The following is a 15,041-nucleotide window of genomic DNA, read 5'->3' on the forward strand; positions in this document are numbered from 1 at the left end:
CATAGTTTAATATTATAGCCAGGGCAAGGATCTGGACTCTGTCATGAGTATCTCTCCTGTCGTGTTCCCAGATATTAATGTGAAGGATCTAGTGCCACTCTCCGCTCTGTGCCCTGCTCTTCCCGACTCTGTTTTCTGGGAAGTCCGGACCTCTTGCTGAGGTTTTTACCTTTGTTGTGGGTGGATATTTAAATATGCTCCAATGCGGGTGGCTGAGAAATTCAGGGTAAGTGGGAAGAAAGGGCCTAGACTAAGAGAGAAGGAGGTTAAGTCTAAAGAGTGTTCTGGAAAGCTGGGGAGAAAAAGTATGAGGGGGAGGAGGACAGCAGGGAGTCCCAGTTTCAGGACAGAGTAACAAGCCTCTTAATACTTCCAGGCACAGTCCCTCTGATGAAGGCAAACACATATAAACAAGAAAATGAAATGAAAATGTCACGCTGGCGAGCACCCAAATGGTAGATGCCCTCAAAGAAGAGATGGATTGTGGTGAGACACAGGCACTATCTTTCTCGTAGAAATATTTGGAATCAGAGAACTAACTTGCTGGTGGTTCTCTGGGAGCCTGTGTGCATGTGTGTGTGTGTGTGTGTGTCTGTTAGTCGCTCAGTTGTGTCTGACTCTTTGTGACCCCATGGGCTGTAGCCCACCAGTCTCCTCTGTCATGGAATTTTCCAGGCAAGAATACTGGAGTGGGTGGCCATTCCTTTCTCCAGGGGATCTTCCTGGCCCAGGGATCGAACCCAGGTCTCCTGCACTGCAGGCAGATTCTTTACTGCTTGAGTCACCAGGGAAAGCCCCTATGTGCAAGAAGTGCCCTGGAGACCAGCCAGGCTCAGAAGAAGGGACCAGCTGCCCCGCCACTGACAGACATCTGGCTCTCCCCTACCTGCTGTGTTTCTGGCTACATGGACGTGCTGGGGCCACTTCTGCTGCCCCGTGGTTGAAGGGGCTTCAAGGCTGGTGCCTTGGAAACACACAGAATCAACACTGGGCCACCCTCTCCGTGGGTATGTCCCCTTTCTTCAGGGACTGTCATTTAGGGGGCTTCAAGGTGGGAAGGCAGTTATTCCTCACCCCATTCACTGCCCCTACCTCAACCCTCTGCATCTGATTAACTGTCCACCCTCACCCTCAGCTCCCCAAGAGACAGGGAGCAAAATGTGTGTCTCTAGATGAGCCCTACTGTTCAAAACAGGCTTCAGGTCAAGTGGCCCACATTCCTTCCCCCAGATAAGAAATTCTCTGGATTTCCAGTGCTTATGACTCCATGCTTCCACTGCAGGGGCATGGGTTTGAACCCTGGTTGGAGAACTAAGAGCCCACATGCCACACAGTGCAGCATAAATAAATAAATAAATAAATAAATAAATAAAACAACTAGTTCTCAAACATTAAAAAAGAAAGAAGGAAGGAAGAAGAGAAATTCTCAAGCATTCTCTACCCTGGTCCTGACTGTTTGAGTCAGGTAAGCATGAACAGGGTATGGACAGATCCCAAGCAAAATACCCTCATTGTCTTACTGGATTCATTCACCCCTTTCATCACAAGGAGAGAAAGTGATACGGGTATCAAGGAATGCAAGTATCACACCCTGCAGAGGATCTTATTTTAAGCAGTGACCTTGCCCAAGACAAAGGTCTGCTTGGTGAACTCTTACCTGGGGACCACTACCCATGTGATGAATTTTGACTGGTGAATGGCTATTGACCCTGCAGTTTCTGAGCTGACTTTTCAGTTCCCTTGGAGGACCATCCCTTCCACCCAGACTCTGAGCTGTACTCCCAAGGCTGGGCTCCAACAACTCCCACACATGGGCTGCTACTGTGTGGCACGGACCTTCTCTCCCCTCAAATATGAACATCTGGAGGGTTTGGCTCATCTCCTCTTGCAGCTGTTTCCGAGCACCTGAATCCCCTGCTTGCTCTTCCTGTTTCCATAGTGATTATTTGGGCTAATTCTGCTGCATTGTGATTGGGCTGAAAAATGAATGCTTGGAAAGTTGGATTCTGATCCCTTGGTGAGAGTGCCCTTTTTTAACCTGGGATGTGAGGTTAGCTTGAAGCTCCCTTGCTTTTCCTGGTTCTGTACATGGAACTACAACTTGCCTCTGGCTCTGTACATGGAACATCTCACAAGAGAGGTGGGTTCTTGGTTGAGGAGGGGAACATCCCAGGCAAGTTTTGCCCCACTGCAATTAAAAAAAAAAAAGGCTCAGCAGAGTGAGCAGTGAAGACCTGCCTGAGATGACCTCAGGAGCTTCAGATCTCCTAGTGTCTGGGCAAATTTGCTCTTTAGGAAAGGTCTTGGAAGGTTGAAAGGGTTCAACAAATATTTATTGGATGTCTGCACTGTATTGGGCTGATGGATGATGTGGTCATTGTTCCCTCCTTCATGAACTTTCTGTCTATAAGAACAGGAAAGGCCTAGTGGGGGTCAGTGGGGAGCTGGCTTCTCCTACCGAGCATTGGTCTCAAGAACCTACCTTAGGTAGGTTACCTAGATCTCTTACCTACCTACCTTAGATTTCTGCACTAATGTTTATTTTCCCACTTCAAACCTTCCTCCTTCTTCCTTCTATGACATCCCATGGACCTCGCTGCTTTCTTGCCATCCACCCTTTCCATTGTTTCTGCCTTTTATCTCCCCAAATGAACAAAAGTCCTGTGGTATATCCATACAATGTGAGATTACTCAGCACTAAGTAAAAATGCTTCCCTGGTGGCTCAGCAGTAAAGAATCTGCCTGCCAATGGAAGAAATGTGTGTTCAATCCTTGTGTTGGGAAGATCCCCTGGAGAAGGAAATGGCAACCCACTCCAGGATTCTTGCCTGGAGAATTCCATGGACAGAGGAGCCTGGTGGACTGCAGTCCATGGAGTCGCAAAGAGTCAGAAACAATTTAGCAATTGAACAACAACAACAAGAAATGAGCTACTGCGCTATGAAAAGACATGCAGGAAATAAAAGACATGTGGCATATAAACTAGGTGAAAGAAGCCAGTCTGAAAACACTACAGCCTGTAGAGTTCCAACTATATGATGAAATTCTATGTGGAAACGCAGAACTATAGAGAGAGTAAAAAAGGTCACTGGTTGCCAGGGGCTTTGGGGAAAGGAGTGGGGATGACGTGGTGAAGCACAGGGGATTTTTAGGGCAGTGAAACTATTCTCTATGACATTGTATCGGGGGATACATGACATTATGCATTTGTCAAAACCATGGACCTGCGCAATACAAAGAGTGAATGAACCCTACTGTAAACTATGGACTTTAGTTAATACTCATGTATCCATGTTGGTTCATCACTGTAATAATTGCACCATACTAATGCAAGACTTTTGAACTGTGGTATTGGAGAAGACTCTTGAGAATCCCTTGAACTGCAAGGAGATCCAACCAGTCCATCCTACAGGAGATCAGTTCTGGGTGTTCATTGGAAGGACTGATGCTGAAGCTGAAACTCCAGCATTTTGGCCACCTTGTGCGAAGAGTTGGCTCCATGGAAAAGATCCTGATGCTGGGAGGGACTGGGGGCAGGAGGAGAAGGGGAGACAGAGGATGAGATGGCTGGATGGCCTCACCCACTCGATGGACATGAGTTTGAATAAACTCCAGGAGTTGGTGATGGACATGGAGGCCTGGTGTGCTGCGATTCATGGGGTTGCAAAGAGTCGGACACGACTGAGCGACTGAACTGAACTGAACTGAACTGAATGCAAGATGTTAATAACAGAGGAATCCATGTGTCAAGGAAGGAGGGATGTGAGAATTCACTGTATTTTCTGTGCAATTTTTTTATGTAAACCTAAGATTGATCTAAAAATGAAGTCTGTTAAAAACAAGTAAAATCCAAAAACTTCAGCCCATATCACCCAGATTTCTCTTGATTCACTTGTATGGGCTCCACTGGGTCTTCACAGTTCACTGCCTGGCCTCCCTCTGCCCCCCAGCGGTCTGCAGATGTTTCCAACTTGCCACCAATGTGATGCATCCTGACTTCATCATCTTTTACTCCCCCTTCCCACATTCCCAGGCCTGATCTCTCAAGTGACCAAGCAGATGTACCCTCATGCTGTCCTTTCGATCTTTGCCCCCACGCCAGTCCACACTCTCTCCCTGGAACAGCCAGGGTCTAGAGGGGGCCTTCATGTTGGTCTTTATATTCATTTGCCACTTTCTTGCTCGTCTCTCCTCAAAACAAGGACTCTTCCCTAAGAACTGTGTGCAGTCATTGACACCCTAATCCTACTGCATGCCTCCCGCCCATTCACAAATGCAGAAGAGAAAGATGAAAGAGAAGACTCAAAACTGACAAAGAGAGCTGAAAATCTCTCACCTGTGGCCTTCCTGTCGTCTGTCACCTGGCTCCCACTCTGGGCTGGAGCCTGTCGCATCTTTATTTTGTATCTCAGAGGCCAGTGGCCTCAGATGACATTCCCTCTACATTTCCTTCCCCAACAAAGAGAACGTTGGGACTCTAACCAATCACCTTTTTACAACCTGGGAAAAGGCACAGCCCACTGTTAATAATTTATCTGTGTATTAAAGTACGCAGGGTTGTTAATCATTGTTCAATTATGGGGACAGGGCAGGCAAGACAATCTCTTGCTGAAAAACATGAAGGCACACGTTGTCTCTGCAGGTTCCAAAGGTCAAGAGCATGGGGTCAGGGGAAGGCTTGCTTATGTGTTTCTATTGAGTTTAGATGGGGGTGGGGAGTGCGAGAGAGGACCTCAGTCTTTAACAGGTTCTAAGTAAAAAGTCAAAGTTGATTTTGAAAGAAAATACTAATCCTCAAGTTTCCAGAAAAAGCAGTTCATCAACTCCTGTGAAACAAAGGCAAAAGAATGGCTCATTCTCATACCACATTCAGCGGTCTCATACTGAGCCTACACCCCAGAGAAGGCCATGTTGAGGAGTTTGGGCTCAATCCTACAGGCAGTAAAAAGCCTATACGTATCCTGGGAGGTAACAAGAGTGTGGCAGGATGATGAAAGGGCAGGAAGTGAAGACAGGAAACTCAATGGAGAAAAAACAAAGGGAATGAGAGAATAGTTTGACTTTCTTAAAGGTTCTCTTTCACATACTGTCTGCCTGCCCAGAAACTTAACACGCATAGACAAAGAGGACAAACACATTTTGGGATGTCTAAGGCCAACTGAGACCCTTGAAGGGATTCTCCAAAGACTGTGCCCAACCCACCCCCCCCGCCCCCACCCACTGCTGCCCTGGAGAAGAATACCTCCTCATATCCTCATTTCTCATACCCTATCTCTTCCTCCCACCAGGGGAAGTCAGCAAGGTGAGCAGCCCCCCCACACTGGGGGGTGGTGGTGGAGCTAGACAAGGCTAGGGAACACCTGCCCTGAGCATGTTTGCAAAAAGACTAACAGACTACCTGTCAAGAATAGGTCATGGAGTCCAAGGATTGGGTGTTTAAGTCCTTGGTAACCACCTTCCTCTGACCTCAATGTTTTTTGTTTTTTTTTCTTTGTCCAAGATGGATGCATCTGAAGAACTTCAGCCATGATGAGAAAGAAAATGTCACAAGAGGGAAAGGAAGAGGGTGAGGCTTGTTCTACTCGTGAGTTTTGCTATAGGACCTGGTGGGATTCACAGGCTCAATGGGAGTGTTTTTGAAGCTACAGTCATTTTTAGTTTTCTTATTTCTTGCTTTGAACTCAATCAGCCACAGGGCCAACTCCTCCCCTTCTGGCCGTGTCCCCAGGTCAATCAACTGCTGGGCTTCCCCCTGGTCCCCCCTGGAAGGGTTCCCTCATGGCTCCGAACTGGAAGCAACTGACTCAGGTGAATGACTAGGGCCCTGGTGAATGATTATGACTCTGCCCAATTCTTCTGCCCTTGCTGAGCCTGCACAGGTGCCATGGCTCAGCAGCTTGGCTTCTTCTGTCACTTGTGACCACAACCACTCGGCCCTTCATCACGCCCTTCAGTCTCTGAGGCTGGAGAGATGGACCTATGGGGTCTAAGTGTGGGTGGAGGCTGATGGTAAGCCAGTCAACTAAACTGGCACCATCTCTGGGTCTCCTGGGCCAGTGGCAGAGATCCACCTGCTTCGGGAAGCCTCTGTCATGAGCGAGTGCTGATCAGAGCCTTAGCCCAATTGTGAACTGGAGCAAAGCCCCCTGAAGGGAAGATTCAGGGTTCCCTTCCCACTTGGGTTTGCCGACTGATACCTGCATCTGGCCATGCGGATGCTTCTTGGGCAGGCCAGGGCATGAGGACAGAGGCTGGAGAACCAAAGGAACGCTGCCTGCCCTGGTGAGAGGGAAAACCAGCTTCAGAGACCTGCCTCGATGATGGTGGAACAGAGTCCAGGGTGCTGCACTGTAGATGACGTTGGGCCCACTTCTCTAGCCAGCCCTTCAATCCTTCTTTCAACAATCTTCACTCTCCGCCCGGATCCCCCAGTGACAGAGCAGTATTTTAGGTAGCTCAGCTCTACTTCAAGAACTGACCAAGGATGCTGACAAATTTTACACTCCTGCTGTGGACATTTCAAGGCCCCTCTGAGAGCAGGAAGGTTAAGAAAACATTGTCCAAGAGAAAGACTACATTTTTCTGCTCAAAGGGTGCTGGCCCCAGGTCCTATCAGGGTATCACTTAGTAAAGTTGTCTCATACCTGCCAGAATAAACAAACAGAACACTATTATACCATGCCCTGGACTTTATGGAGTATTCCTCCAGGCTATAGGGAGATGCAAAGCTGATAACCTTTAAAAAGTTTTTGGCATCAGACAAAAGGCATGTTTCTGAGGAATGCTTATCGAAGTCTGTTTTTATTTCGTCAAACACTGACATTTTCAACTTCTTCTCTTTGCCTCTTTCCTTTCTCAAGATAAGAGCCTGAGTCCCTGATTCTGATTCCCTTGCCCCTGCTAGCTTTTTAATCTTATTAAATTTTATTTTTTGTTATTTGTAGTTAAGTAGGAGACACTCATTCTCTAAACAGGAAAATATTTTGACTGCTGAAAAGAAAATCCTTTGGGTGCCTGCTTTGTTTTTATTCCTAAATTCTACCACATGGTCCTTTTTCTCCCCTTCCTCCTTGTCCCTTCTTTGCCACTGGATATTATGTAATGCATACCTGGTTTAGATTATAAAATGGGTCAACAGATTCCCAGGTAGCTCAGTGGTAAAGAATCTGCCTGCCAATTCAGGAGATGCAGGAGACGTGGGTTCGGTCCCTGGGTTGGGAAGATCCCCTGGAGGAGGAAATGGCAATCTACTCCAGTATACTTGCCTGAAAAATCCCATGGACAGAGAAGCCTGGCAGGCTACTGTCTAGAGGGTCACAAAGAATCAGACATGATTTCACAACTAAACAACAACAAATGAGCTCTGACTGTGGTGTCCTCAGTGAACTGTAGACACTCTATAGGTAACCTGTTAGCGAGGTGATTAGCTTATGCCAAGAAGCCTGAAACCATCCCTGCAGCCAGATGATCTGTCCCCCTTGAAGTCTTTGCTCCTAAATCACAATCACCATCACATTAACAGCAGCAAAGTTCAAATGAACTGAGTATGTGTTGTCTGCCCATGCCTTGGTTGTTCCCTCCAGACTAGGATTCTAGTCCTCTCCAGAGCTGGCTGCAGAGAAACTGGCGTCCATTAGCAGAAAGTTCCAGCATAGGAATAGAGTTTCTTTTACTCAGAAGCAGGAAAAGTAAGAGAAAATGTACAGAAATGTGACCGTAAGCCTCCCAACTTCACTAAAATGTTCAGAAGGTTCATACAATTCACAGGTCAATGAGCTTTTTCTTCAGTGTAAAGAAATTCTACAGGAGAAACATACAATCAGCCAAGGTTCAGAATTTGATGCAGATCCTCTTTCCTCCCCCTAAGCCAGGCTGTGTCATTTGTGGACCTTTTCAATTTAAGATATGCAAGATATGAAAGTGGTTATGATGGTGAGACACAGCAGTAGCTGGTTGAAAAATGTCACTTTCTGAAAGGAAGAGCTGTGATCTATTTTGTAGTACCAAATGGTGAGGACAAATAATAATCCCCAATAATCTCCTGTGATTAGGATTATGATAGAAAGGTTTTCATGGTGTCATTTTTTTATAGCTATAAATCTACCCTTAAAGGAGATGAAATTTCAGGAAATAATAAAAAAGCTTTCTAAAATCTTTTTTTCAAAAATTGAAAAAAAACCCTCATTTAAGATATGTTCTCCCTCTTTACATTTTACCTTTATCTTTCTCTAAATAAAATCTGGCTATTTACATGAGCAACGCATGTAACCTATCTTGATGTTCTAAAATCAGGTGAGTATAAACCTATAAATGAGACTGAAAATTATGATTTTGTGTATTTTCAATTCCCACTATATTTTGCAGCTGCCGTATCCTCCATAAATTCCAAATTTGTTCTCTAAGGCAGCAAAATTTCCAAAAGAATCTATCTATCGTAACTAAACATGAGAAATCCAGGACTGAATGCACATAAGTAAAGCAAAGACTTTGATAAACTGTCAACAACAACAAAGCAGGAGTTGGTCATAGTCCAGACCCCGCTCAAATTGTGAGTATGATTTTAGAAAATGCAGACTTTCTTTCCTGCCAGCATGCGCCTCCAAGCCCTGAGTAGATCAGAAAGAGAGGAATGGTAGGATTGGATGAGGAAAGGAGGGAACTTTGAGGATGACTGTTTGTTTAGGTGATATAGAAAGGAAGACACAGGAGGAAGACTGGTGGGGAACTGACAAGCTCTGAGGTTCTGAGCAATTTCCGAAGAGTCTTCTCCTCTAAAAAATGGGAGTAAGAGAACTTCCTGTGGCTATGGTGAGGTTCAGAAATAATATGTTTAGGGCATGTGTCCAACTGGAAGCACTTGGTAAGTGGTAGCTCTCATGAGAGTCAATGACCCTAAACACAAGAACAAATCAATTCTGTCTTAGCCACAAGTTGCCCCAGGACCTTCCCTCTGAAAGTCCTGTTTACTCTAGGGCAGAGGAGGCTGCAGGTCATTCTCAGAAAATAAAATCTCTCAGGGCAGTGATTCTACCCACTTAGTTTATTAACAGTTGCTTTTCCCAGCAGCCAATGAGAGGGTGCTCAAAAACATACTCTTTGTAAATGGCAGCTAAATTTCACTTAATGAGCTTTTATACTATAAGGAAAGGGAGTTACTCTTATGGACACATTCTATATGAACAAAACTTGTTTGTTTGTTTTAAATAACCAAACTGGTCTGGCAGCTACGGAGAGAATATGGGACTGAAGGAAGAGCCCAGATTTTCTGGGCATTGCCATCAGTTGTTAAGATATTAGGGTGGTAGTTTCCATTCTAACACAAAGACTGATGCTTTGCCTTTGTACCATTCTCTTTAGTCAGACCCTGAGCATGTCTGACCTGATGGAGCCTCCTATGTGATACATTAGGTCAAATAATACTGATAGGGATAGAGTAAGATAATCAAATAGTCCATTTAGAAATCCCAGTAAGGGATTTAGGACAGCAAGCGAATTTTAAGGGAGTTTGGGAGACTGTTTCATGTTAATGATCACTCAGAAAGAATCCAGTAACCAAGCAACAATCTATACTACCTTGAAGGAAGATGGGGTGCATTCAAGCACCAGACATACTCAAGCCACAAAACCTGATAGTTAATACATAAGACAGTAAGTATGGGGTCTGACTCTTGTTACAGGAATTCAGAGTGTTAATTCGGTCCTTGAAGAGTAGCATTTCTGCATGTAGCCAAGAAAGAAATAAGAATTTGTGTATTTCAATTCCCACTACATTTTGCAGCTGCCTTATCCCCATAAATTCCAAATTTATACTTCAAGGCATCAACATTTCCATAAATATATCTATTGTCATAACTAAATGTGGGAAAACCAGGACTGAATTTACATAAGAAAAACAAATGCCTTGATAAAACGCCAAAAAAAAAAAAAAAGAAAAGAAAAAAGAAAAAAAGGTGAAAGGGGAAAGAAACTAGGTAAAAGGGGACATTATTCCCAAATCCCAAAAGGGGTAATAGTTCCAAGATAAATTACCACATTTTAGTACATATTACCACACTTTTGCTGATACACATATGATTTAAATAGCACCATAACTGTTTCAGTTAAATGATATAGGGCTAAGGAGAGACTAATGATGTAAGCCTTGACATCTGCCCAAAAATGAGGAAGAAGGTGGTCTTCTCCCTTCCCCATCACCCTGCCAGCCAGCTTATATCTCTCACAAGCGTCCCAAGCTAACAAACTCACTCTTTGCTTGCCACTTTGCCTCGCCTGAATTCTTTCTGCAAAGAGACAAAAGAACCCAAGGTTCAGTAACAGGTAAGCAGTGTGGATGGGTTCAAGTCCTAGCCTGTGGATTCAAAATTGAGTCTGAGTTTTGGCTGCATTTGAGTCCCAGCCAGGAAGGAGTGTGGTTTCAGGACCAGCCTCATTTTATAATAACAAGCCAAGAGTCCAAAGGATTAACAGAATCTCCCAGGATCATACTGCAAACAGACGTAGAGTTAGAACTCAAATTCACATCCTTATCCTTCACAAGACCCTGCTCTTTCTCTCAGATTTTAGCTATATGGTACTAGTTAATTCCACAGTTCAACACCCAAATCTAGAGATAGATTCAGTCTCTACCAATCTGTATCTTTATGCAAATAACTTATGTTCTCTGAAACCCAGTTTCTCCTTTCAGTGGGGATAAATGATAGCCTCAAAAATTATGAAGAGTAGAAGCAATAAGGCATATGAAGCAGTTAGTGCAACATCTAACACACATGCATGCTCAGTTGCTCAGTTTTATCCAACTCTTTTTGATCCCATGGACTGTAGCCCGCCAGGCTCCTCTGTCCATGAGATTTCCCAGGCAAGAATACTGGAGTTGTTGCTGTGGTTCAGTCGCTCACTCCTGTCCAACTCTTTGCAACCCCACAGACTGCAGCATGCCAGGCTTCCCGGTCCTTCACTATCTCCCAGAGCCTGCTCAAACTCATATCCATTAAGTTGGTGATGTCATTTCCTCCTCTAGGAGATATTCCTGACCCAGGGATAGAACCTGTGTCTCCTGCATTAGCAGGCAGATTCTTTACCATTGCATTACCTGGGAAACCCTATCTAGCACAGAGCAAATGCTAAAAATTCAGTTATTAATTTTACTATTATTCTTGTTCGAGGCTTTGATTCCCTTCCCAGAACGACAAAGGCAGCGTGTAGTAGAAGACAGCGCACAGGACATGGCATGTGTCATGAGACCAGGGTCTGAGTCCTGGCCTGCCTGCTTCTCAGTCACGTGATCATGGACATGCCATTTACTGTTGGGGCTTGGTATCTTCATTTCTGAAAAATGAAGCTATTAATATATACCTCCTGGAGTCGCTGTGGGAATGGAATGAAAAATAGCAATACAATCTTCAGAAGAACTCTGCAAAGGAAAGGCTGTGTGTAGCAGTAAGAAAAAATTCAACTTCTGCAAACCTTCTCTACTTCTTCTCCATATTTTAACAAAGAAATATGTTGCTGAAGAGTAGCTAAGAACTTGGATCCATCTTCTGTGATTCAAGAAAGTGGCATAAAACAAAAGATGTTGAGTTCGATCATTCACTCTCCTGGTACCACCTTGAAAATCTATAATTAGAGTGGCAAAGTACATCAAGCATTGGTTTGGAACAATGGAGTAAGGTGAAAGAGAAGAAGTGATAATTACCTGAAGCAAAAAAAAAGGCAGAATTTTCAGCAGAGTTGGCACAGGCTAATTTTGAGGGGGTCACCTCAGCAGTTAAAGGGAAGGGCAGCTGGCACTGATGTATGCTTGCCTAAGTTATTAAAAATAACTGGAGAATGACTGACAAGTATTACAAATGAATCTTTATGGCAAGAGATAAGACTGCTTAGAACACAGAAAGGCCCTAGGGAGTGGGCTTACTTGATTTAGTTTCTATCAAGATGCCTGGAAACTCTGGAAGTTTTAAGAAGACATTCAATTCTCTTTTTGGGAGAACATGGCCCATTCTCTTGTAAAACTGTGACACCCCCCCCCCCCCAAATATGTAGCCAATCCTTGAGTGATATTTCTTGTACAAGAAAAGCCAAAGCAAAAAGAAACTGATTCTTCATTTGAGTTCATTTCCAAGTAGACGACTTCATATTTTGTTTTTCATTTTGACTCTCCAGCAGGATGAGGCAAATCATTATCACTATTTTTGAACATCGCGAAAAGAAAACAAACTCTTTTCCATCAAGCGGTTATCTGGGCTTTATTCAGCTTCCCTAAGGCAACAAGCACTGGATCCAGTTTGGCAAATGCCTCTGATAAATATATCATCTGACTGAGACAAGAATTGATTTATGGAGGGAAATTTGGTTTAGTCACCTATTCACATTTATTTTGTTACTTCTCTCATGGTAATATCAGTAGTATCAGATTTGTCTTGCTATCAGGACACTTTGACTTGCAGCAGCTTCACCAAATGTAAACTGTGTGTCTCCTTTTGCTCTGACCCAAGAGATTGGGAAAGTCCTTGTAAACCAACTCAGTCTACCCTGAGCTTTTTAAATATTAGCTGTGTTGGACTGTAGCACGCCAAGTTTCCCTGTCCTTAACTATCTCCTGCAGTTTGCCCAAACTCACATCCAATGAGTTGGTGATGCCTTCTAAACACCTCATCCTCTGTCGTCCCCTTTTCCTCCTGCCCTTGATCGTTCCCAGCATCAGGGTCTTTTCCAAATAAGTTGGTTCTTCGCATCAGGAGGCCAAAAGCGTTGGAGCTTCAGCTTCAGTATCAGTCCATCCAATGAATATTTAGGGTTGATTTCCTTTAGGATGGACTGGTTTGATCTCCTTGCTGTTCAAGTGACTCTCAAGAGTCTTCTCCAGCACCACAGTTTGAAAGCATCAATTCTTCAGCACTCAGTCTTTATGGTCCAACTCTCATATCCATAGATGACTACTAGAAAAACCATAGCTTTGACTAGACGAAACTTTGTTGGCAAAATAATGTCTCTGCTTTTAAATCTGCTGCCTAGGTTTGTCATAGCTTTTCTGTCAAGGAGCAAACGTCTTTTGATTTCATGGCTATAGATATAGATATACCTATATCTACATATAATTAAAAGTATATGAAAATGTTGGATATATAAAAATGAACATGAAGATGACAACTCTCCAAAAAGTGGGCTAAATATCATTTTCCATGTAGGATGGGTGAGCATGATAAAACAGAATACTGAGGTCTTGGTACAGGCCAGTGCTTGTAGATTATTTCACAGTTTCAAGCTATAGAAACCTTCTAAGACCTGTCTTATACGGCCTCAGACATCATGCTCTTACTCTTCCCAAGCACCAAACTTCGATAGTTATTCAGTGTCTGCTAAAACATTTCAGGGGAAAAGGAAGTGAATACTGCACATAGGAGATGCAGTGTATCACAGTCCTAGTTAACTGGAAAGCTTTCCTTTATAATGCTAGATATGTCCTGCTGTAACAATTACCATTGTTCTAGTTCTAACTCTAAAGCAACTCTACCTTCTCCCACACAATAAATCTTTGATGTTGAATTTCCAGCAAATACTGATTCCTAGTAAGGTATTGAGAAGCTGGAGAAATTCGAAACACAGTAGCTGATTTGTAAAAATGACAAAATTTGAGTCATGTTGTAAGGGTATATTTAACACTTGGGCTTCCAAGGAAAATGATATCCTACTTTTTTGGTAAGGGCAAAGTAAGAAGACAGCCCTAAGGCCTGTTTGGATGTTATTAATATCAACTCACAAAGAGAAGCACTTGCAGGACCTGTCTGTCCGGTTTTGACTTCAGCTTATAGCCCAATGTCTTTTTTATTCTTAAAACCAAACAACCATTATTTATCATGCACATGATATTCCTATTTGATTTTTAGCTTTTACCTTTCAGTGTCTTGGGTAGTAAATACAATTGCAGTGTTTGTAGCATCTCAGAGGTCTCATCAAATCTGTTAATATTCCCTTGAGAGCTTTCCAGTACTTCTGTGCCCTTAACAGGACAAAGATGCCCAGTTCCACATATCTGGTTTCCTATAGCCACAAAAGGGTAAAGGAAAATATATCTGGAGTCATGATTAGGGATTATCTTTCATTCTTTGACCCTGAGACCTGTATTATTACATACATTAATCTTTTCAGTTAAAATTGACCAATTATCAAAACTGATATAGAAGGCTGCCTTTATTTGTCAACGCAAGTGTTAGCAGAACACAGATAAATGCATAAAGATCTCTAGATCAAGAGAAGATAAAGTATGATTAAAACTACAGACTCTGTAGTCAGACTGTCTGGGATCACCTAACTGACTGTGTGACCTTGGACACATTACATAACTTCTTTATGCTTTAGCTTCCTAATCAGTAAGATGGAGATAATAGTAAGAGTAGTCACCTGCTGCTTATAATAGGTAATTTATATATTTCCATTAGGTGAAGTGAGTGAGTCATTCAGTTGTGTCCAACTCTTTGAGACCCCATGGATTGTAGCCTGCCAGGCTCCTCTGTTTGTGGGATTCTCCAGGCAAGAATACTGGAATGGGTAGCCTTTCCCTTCTTCAGGGGATCTTCCTGACTCAGAGATTGAACTTGGGCCTCCTGCAATGCAGGCAAATTCTTTACTATCTGAGTCACCAGGGAGACCCTTTCCACTGGGTGATCATTAGTCAAATACAGTGTGGTGGCCACTAGTGTTTGGAGGCATAAGTGCAATCCAGCAGAGAAAACCACGCCTCTGAATCAAGAGACCCCCCCCCAAATCTGCTACTAACTGTGGCTCCCCCAAAGCACAGATCAAACCACTTAGTGCAGTATTCAAAGCCCTTTACCATCTGACCCCAACCTACCTTTTTAGCCATACTTACTGTCACTTTCTACTTCTTTGTATGTTCTGCCCATCAGACTATTTGCAATTGCCCAAAATATTAGGGAAATGAGAATCACTATAAGTTTGTGCATGCCATTTCCTCTGTAAATCTCCTCCTTATTCTCTTCCTGCTTCTTCAGTAACTGCCCCACTTCCACCTGTGACTGTATTCA

At 43.5% G+C, this 15,041-nt stretch overlaps 1 protein-coding gene across 5 annotated transcripts in view; it reads right to left on the reverse strand.

The window, feature by feature from the left end:
• Nucleotides 1-15,041, reverse strand: part of PRLR (prolactin receptor) — a 194,183-nt gene that overhangs the window by 140,934 nt on the left and 38,208 nt on the right. For 2 of the 5 annotated variants that reach the window (XM_065905381.1, XM_065905386.1), the window contains exon 1: nt 4,337-4,451. The exons of the other annotated variants lie outside the window; for them this stretch is intronic. The gene's annotated coding sequence lies outside the window, so the exon portion shown is untranslated. Of the gene's footprint in view, nt 1-4,336; nt 4,452-15,041 lie in introns of those variants that run through there. 5 annotated transcript variants of the gene reach the window in all.

This window comes from Muntiacus reevesi, chromosome 14, assembly GCF_963930625.1.
Source record: "Muntiacus reevesi chromosome 14, mMunRee1.1, whole genome shotgun sequence".
Classification (NCBI taxonomy): domain Eukaryota; kingdom Metazoa; phylum Chordata; class Mammalia; order Artiodactyla; family Cervidae; genus Muntiacus; species Muntiacus reevesi.